The 7500-nt window shown below is 40.3% G+C and overlaps 1 protein-coding gene and 1 long non-coding RNA gene across 2 annotated transcripts in view; one reads left to right on the top strand and one right to left on the bottom strand.

The window, feature by feature from the left end:
• The window catches only part of LOC106881411 (uncharacterized), a 159422-nt gene that overhangs the window by 60942 nt on the left and 90980 nt on the right, over positions 1-7500 (top strand). The window lies entirely within an intron of this gene.
• LOC149135348 (uncharacterized) overlaps positions 5611-7500 on the bottom strand; it is a 28045-nt gene continuing 26155 nt past the window's right edge. Inside the window, exon 3 of the long non-coding RNA XR_016242370.1 lies at positions 5611-7500. This exon is cut by the window's right edge and continues 3512 nt beyond it. This is a non-coding gene — a long non-coding RNA (uncharacterized LOC149135348).

Genomic DNA, 7500 nt, shown 5'->3' with positions numbered 1-7500 from the left:
TAATAAATAAGATAACAATGATGATGATGACGATAATAAAGACGACGTTGCTGTCATTGCTGCTGCTGCTGTTGCTGCTGCTTCTGTTCTTGTTTCTATCGTTGTTCTTCTTCTTGTCGCTGCTGCTGCTGTAGATATTTTTACTGTTGTTGTGGTTGTTGTTAAAAAAAATCGAATGATGATGACGACGATGACGACGACAGCGTCAACGACGATGGTGATTATGATGATTATAAAGACAATGGCTGATGAACTTCTGTTTTCTTATTCTTTACAACGATGGTGATGATCATCATCATGGCCTATTTTGCAGCTGTTGCTGTTATGAGAGTAGCCTAACCACTTCCGAACACTAACGCTGCAATCTCATTGGTCCAGCAATCTAGAGCACCAAAATATTTGTTATATATATATATTTCTGCGACCATTTCTGCGACAATTTCTGCGACCACACCTAACTCCCTAGACTGCAGCCCCCTTGATTATTATGTGTGGGGCGCAGTTTAGTGAGGGACCAACAAAACTCCTTGTAACACCAAAGATGAACTGAAGGCAAGGGTTATGGCAGCATTCACCAACTTAAACAAGGAGGCCGTCCAGAAGAGGTGCAGGAGATTCTGAAGTTGTCTGGAAGCCGTGGTTGGAGCCAATGGCGATTTTGTTGAATAAATTTACTCTTTAGCATTTCAAGATATTTTTATGTAATTTTGGTTAAAATATCTGTTAAAATGAGATGTCGGTGTTATTTTCATTTTGCGTAATTTAGACGACAAGATATTCACCGCACCTTTCATATAAATATATATACATACGTTTAACTATATATGTGTATGCTTAACTATATATGCCTGTCTGTGTGTGTGTGTGTGTGTGTGTGTGTGTGTGTGTGTGTGTGTGTGTGTGTGTGTGTGTGCAGCCATACTTGTAAAGACATACATATTAATATGAAGAAAGAACTAATAATAAGACAGGAAAAACATAAATCAAATAAAGAATACAATAGAGACAGAAAACAGAGCATTCGTCATTACTAAGTTATTGTATTTGTCGCCATCTTCAAGTTTTGTCGAATTTTCTGGAATTGTTTTAGTTCATTTTTGTTTCTTAGTCCAATACATATTTCCATTGTGTGTGTATATTGCTTGTGTAATCACGGCTGGTGGACTAGCAATGGTCTTATTTAACTAACTGAGTAAATTCGGACGGCAGTAACAGGAATGATTGAACAAAAGAAAATATAAAATGGGGTCAGAGAAAATAGCAGAGAGTTTGGGTCTGACGACAAGAGAAATATAACGAGGCAAGCAAATTCATATATATATACATATATATATATGTGTGTGTGTGTGTGTGTGTGTGTGTGTTTATATATACACACACACATTTATATACACACGTATACATATGTGTGTGTATATATATATATATGTGTGTGTGTGTGTGTGTGTGTGTGTATGTGTGTGTGTGTATGTGTGTGTGTTTGTGTGTGTGTGTGTGTGTGTGTTTGTGTGTGTGTGTGTGTGTGTGTGTGTGTGTGTGTGTGTGTGTGTGTGTGTATAAATACAGTGTACATTTAAGCACATAAGAAGTAACCATCACAGGATTCCTTGCACGCTACAAAGAACAGCTAAGTTCCAAACCACTATGAGGGAATGAAAAATAAAAACATTTACTATCTAGCTCCTGAACCATGGTTGCTGACCATCCTGTGATGGATACCTCTTATGTGTTTAAATGTACACTGTATTTATATGAAAAATATATAGTCTATGGACTAAATTTTTACACGCTAGGCCACTGGTAGTAGAAATTTCTAATATTTCTCATTACCCTTGATATTATTAATTATAGTGATGCATCATTTCACATGCACATTGTCAAGTTGACAGCAAAGTGCAGACAACTAGCAGGGTGGATACTGAGGACATTCAGAACAAGGGATCAAAAAGTCATGTTGTCTCTATGGAAGACATTTGTTCTGTGCCGCCTAGACTATTGCCACAGTCCAGCAGATGAACTACAGGGAGCGACTGCAGGCACTAGGTTTCTACTCCCTGGAGCGCAGGCGGGGGAGATATGTAATAATTTACATGTGGAAAATACTGGAAGGACTGGTACTAAATGTTGGCATCAAGTACTACACGAATGCCTGCACAGGTCGCCACTGCATACTACCAAAGGTACCGTCCACTGCATCTCACATAAGAACATGGTATTGCAACAGCCTCGGTTTCAGAGGACCTCAGCTCTTTAATGCCCTTCCAAAACAATTGAGAGACCTGCAAGACATGGATGTAGAGGTCTTCAAAACAAAACTCGACACTTTCCTCTCCACGATACCAGACGAACCGATGGCTCGAAATGAGACACAGTTGAGGGCAGCGATGACAAATTCTCTTATACACTAGATGTGCCATCGAAAATCTTGATTGGACTACATCAGGTGGCAGAGAAGAGCCAAGCAAGGAACGTGCAGAGAGCACAGCATAAGAAGGGAAAGTCATGGTGGTGCTCCAGCACGACCGCAACCGGTTGGCTGAAACGCATAAATAAATATATATTTATATATGCGCGTGTAAGTATGGATATGTGTATGTAGGTTTGCATTTGTAATATATAGCTGTATTTATATACTTCTATACGCATCTTTGTATGCGCGCGCACGTGTGTGTATGTGTGTGAAACATGGTGATGATATGAGCAAACTGTAAATGAAGAAAGACAGACAGAGAGACAGTCCGATAGATAGACTGATAGATAGATAGAGAGAGAGAGAGAGAGAGAGAGAGAGAAGGAGAGAGAGAGAAGGAGAGAGAGAGAAGGAGAGAGAGAGAAGGAGAGAGAGAGAGAGAGCGTACATGTAATAGTAATAGGAAGGGAAAATATTGAAGAAGAAGAAGAACAACAACAACAACAACAAAAGCAGCAGCAGCAGCAACAACAACAGTAACAACAACGTTAGTTAATAGAAAACATCTGAAGGGATAGAGAATGAAGAAATGAAAACTTATCACTCGTTTTCCTTTAAAACTTATTTTTCGTCGCGCTGTACATTGATCTGTTTACAGCCGCCATTTTCTCTGATTTCTTTAGAGAGTTTCTGTAACGTATTTAGATGGGAAGTGGGTGCTATCCGTTAAGTCAATCTCCTTGTATTTCTTAGAAGCGGAAGAACCGCTATAAGTGACGATCTCATGATGTAGAGTTGTGGATTCTGAGAGACGGGGAAAGGGAAAATTCGTCTGCATTTTTCGACAGCTATTATATTTTATTGACCCAGGGTGACAGGTATAATTGGTTTTGGCTTGATTTGAACTCAGAACACAAAGAGGTGGAACAAATTACTGCACGTATTTTTTTTTTTCCGTTCAAAGCCAGATTTGGTTTAGGTATAATTTGAACTCACTACGTGAAGGATTATAGCTAAACAAAAAACGTTCTGAACAGCCTACTCGACCGTCATGTTTTGTATCGAGCGTAAGGTAGAGGAGATAATTTCGTATTTGCTAATGAGGGATCTCTGTCGATCTGCTATGAGGATTCAGCTGTTCGATCGAATGGATTACCTACTTCTGAATTAATGTGTATATGTACACCTCTAACATAATTTTCAAGAAGCAACAATATGATACAAAATGTGTGACAGGGTGTAACCTTTTTTTAATTAGTGTAACACCCATAAAGCATCGAAAGTTATTCTGACTCAAGATATCATGCAGCAGGACCGAACCCAGGACTTCGGGACTTTTTAACCAGTCAGCCATACTGCAGCTTATTTGATTTAGTCTCTCATGAGCCTCCAAGGACACACAAAGTCGGAGCTAAAGCTGGTATCCGTAGCATCATAGGTGACTGAAACCACAACACTCAACAGGATGCCGGTCCGTCGCGGAGTTGGCAACGTGGAATGTATCGTTTTGCACAAAGACACCGCATCACCGGACCGGGAATCGAAACCAAGTTATTACGATCATGAGCTCGACACCTTAACCGCTCCGCTGTACCCTTTCCCACATACTGAGACTACAATTTATTTAATATTTACAAGAGATAAGGCGGCGAGCTGGCAGAAACGTTAGCACGCCGGGCGAAATGCTTAGTGGTATTTCGTCTGCCGCTATGCTCTGAGTTCAAATTCCGCCGAGGTCGACTTTGCCTTTCATCCTTTCGGGGTCAATAAATTACGTACCAGTTATGCACTGGGGTCGATGTAATCGACATAATATCTTTGTCTGTCCTTGTTTGTCCCCTCTGTGTGTAGCCCCTTGTGGGCAATAAAGAAATAAGAAACGTTAGCACGCCGGGCAAAATGCTTAGCGGTATTTCGTCAGTCTTTACTTCTGAGTTCAAATTCCGCCGAGGTCGACTTAGCCTTTCATCCTTTCGGGGTCGATAAATTAAGTACCAGTTGCGTACTAGGGTCGATCTAATCGACTGCGCCCCCTCCTCTCCAAAATTTTGGGCCGCGTGGCTAGAATAGAAAAGAACAGAAAATTGAAACAATATTTACAGGTGGTGACATGACTTTCAGACCACCCTGCACACCCTGTACTATCATTCGAAATCAATATTTACAATAGATTTGAAACGAAAAACGAATTTTTTTCGATGTGACATTTTAATATCTACAATAGCATAACTATTTTGTAAATGTCTTAAACGTGTTTAAACATGTTTTAAAAGTTTATAATTTCAAATGTTCACAATACACAATTTTTAATGTCAACAGCAGCGTTTCCATGTTGTTTTAAATATTTACAATATAACCGAAATTTAATGTTATATTGTAGATATGAAATTTTAATGACATGTCCTTTGTGTTTCAGCAGAGCATACAAGATGCGATAGTTTATACACGAGACAGCTGAAAGCTAGCAGCGCTATTAACATCACTACCACCACCATCACCCCATCCCCGTCAACCTGTTATTGGTGGTGTTGGTGGTGGTGGTGGTGGTGGTGGTGGGGAGTTAACGTGGCTGGGTAGCTAGAGTGGCGTGCAAAATACTGTGCAATAGTTTTATACATCTAAGCTCTGAGTTCAAATCCTGTTAGAGAATATTTTGTTTGCTTTTTTTTTTTTTTACCAAAGTTGATAAAATAAATAACGGTGAGCTGTGACAAGCACAGATACAAAGACACACAAATATTCTTTTGTTTCAGTCATTGTATCATGGCCATACTGGGGCACCGCCTTGAACAATATTAGTGGAACAAATCAACCCCAGTACTTTTTTTTTAAGTCTTGTAGTTATTTCGAGCTGCTAAGCTACTGGGGTGTAAACAAACCAACACCGATTGTCAAGCGAGGTGGGATACAAACACAAACACGCGCGTGCACATACATATATACAACGAGTTCTCTTCAGTTTCCGTCTACCAAAGCCATACACAGTGAAAGCGCGTTGCTTAGTGGTTAGGGTGCTGCACTTATGATCGTAAGGTTGTGGTTTCGAAGACCGAGCAACTCGTTGTGTTCTTGAGCAAAACTCTTTATTTCACGTTGTTCCAGTCTACCCAGCTGGCAAAAATGAATAATCCTGTGACAGACTAGCGTCCCGTCCAGGAGGCAGCATGTTATACCCCACAGAATCCGAGAAACTGACCCTGCGTATATACATGACTCGGGAAGGATCAAATCCACACATGAGGTTTTAGTCGGCACTTGCCCTAGGTGTCGCACAATGGCACTGTACCCACAACCATGTGGTCGGGAAGTAAAATTCTTACACAGCCGGCTTCCACACGGTTTCTGTCTACCAAATCTACTCGCAAGGCATTGTATCGACCCGACGATATAATGAAAGACACTTGCCCAAAGTGCCGCTCAGTGATTTTCAACCCGCAAATACATGGCTCCAAAGCGATCTTCTTAACTACACACAGCCATGCTTGTGACTATACTAATTATTGTCGTTGTATATAAGGAAGTGAGCTGGTAGAAACGTTAGCACACCGGGCAAAATGCTTAGCGGTGTTTCGGCTGTCGCGACGTTCTGAGTTCTAATTCCACCGAGGCCGACTTTGCCTTTTTTACCTTTCCGGATGGATAAATTAAGTATCAGTAAAATGCTGGGGGTTGATGTAATCGACTAGTTCCCTCCCCGCAAATTTCAGGCCTTGTGCCTGTAGTAGAAACGGTTATTTTCTTCGTTCACGTCGTATAAATTTTATTGTAAAAAAAAAGAAAAAACGAAAAAACAGAAAAAAAATGAATAGAAATATCAACTACTAATATTTTTTTTTAATGAGTAGAAATACTAACTGCTAATATTTAACCAAAAAAAAAAAGAAAGAAAGAAAAATTTCTATTGCAAACAATTTATTTTAGAAAATTGTATTTAATTAATTAATTTAGTTAACATTAAAATAAATCATATTTAAACTTTAGCTGTAAATTGGTTGGAACGATATAGACACATGTGAAACAAATATGGTTACGGCAGTGAAGTATTACCACAAGAAATTAGTAATGCAGCGTGGTTAGCACGCCGGGCGAAATGCTTAGCGATATTTCGTTCGTCTTTACGTTCTGAGTTCAAATTCCGCCGATGTCGGCTTTATCTTTTATCGTTTCTGGGTCGATAAATTAAGTACCTGTTGCGTACCGGGGATCGATCTTATCGATGCCCCCCACCACACCTCCTCAAAAATTTTGGACCTTGTGCCTGGAGTAGAAAGGGAAAAGAGTCGTTAACACGCCGGACAAAGTGCTAAGAGATATTTCGTCCGTCTTTACGTTCTGAGTTCAAATTCCGCCGATGTCGGCTTTATCTTTTATCGTTTCTGGGTCGATAAAATAAGTAACAGTTGAGTACTGCGATCGACGTATTCGACTCACCCCACCCCTAACCCGAAATCGCTGGCCTTGTACCAAAATTTGAAACCATTATTACTCTGAGATTAGGCTAAGTGAATTATTGAGACGGGATGTTGTCGATTGAAGAGGTTCCACTTTGTAAATCTTATAACTGGTACTTATTTGATGGACGGTGAAGACACATGGCTTAGCGGTTAGGGCAATCGGCTGGCGATCGTAAGTTCATAAGTTTGATCTCCGCCGGCGCGTTGTGTCCTTCAGCTAGATACTTTATTTCAATTCACTCCACTCCACTCAGCTGGCAAAATTGAGTTGTACCAGTAATTCAAGAGGACCGGTCTTGTTACATTGTATGCCATGCTGAGTCTCCCTGAGCAAGTCACTGCACTAGGTCCTATAGTATTGGGTTGTCCGGAAAGTTCGTGCCGTTGCTATGAAACCACCTCAATTCTGGGAAGAGAGTATTTTCAAGTTAAAGGAAAGATGGAGACGCATTGTGCAAGAAAATGGTTCATATTTGGTTGATTAAAAATGTAATGGCAAGTATTTATTGACCCTTTTCTTTCCTTTAAAAATCGGCACGAACTTTCCGGACAACCCAATATTTTTCACTGACAGTAACCCACGGGTTACATAGATCAGAAGTGGGCCCCAAGTGGACCCCAAAATCAGTGAGGCCT

This window comes from Octopus bimaculoides, chromosome 6, assembly GCF_046866305.1.
Source record: "Octopus bimaculoides isolate indiv1 chromosome 6, ASM4686630v1, whole genome shotgun sequence".
NCBI lineage: Eukaryota > Metazoa > Mollusca > Cephalopoda > Octopoda > Octopodidae > Octopus > Octopus bimaculoides.
The sequence above is the reverse complement of the archived record's forward strand: the minus strand, read 5'-3'. Positions and strand labels throughout refer to the sequence as shown.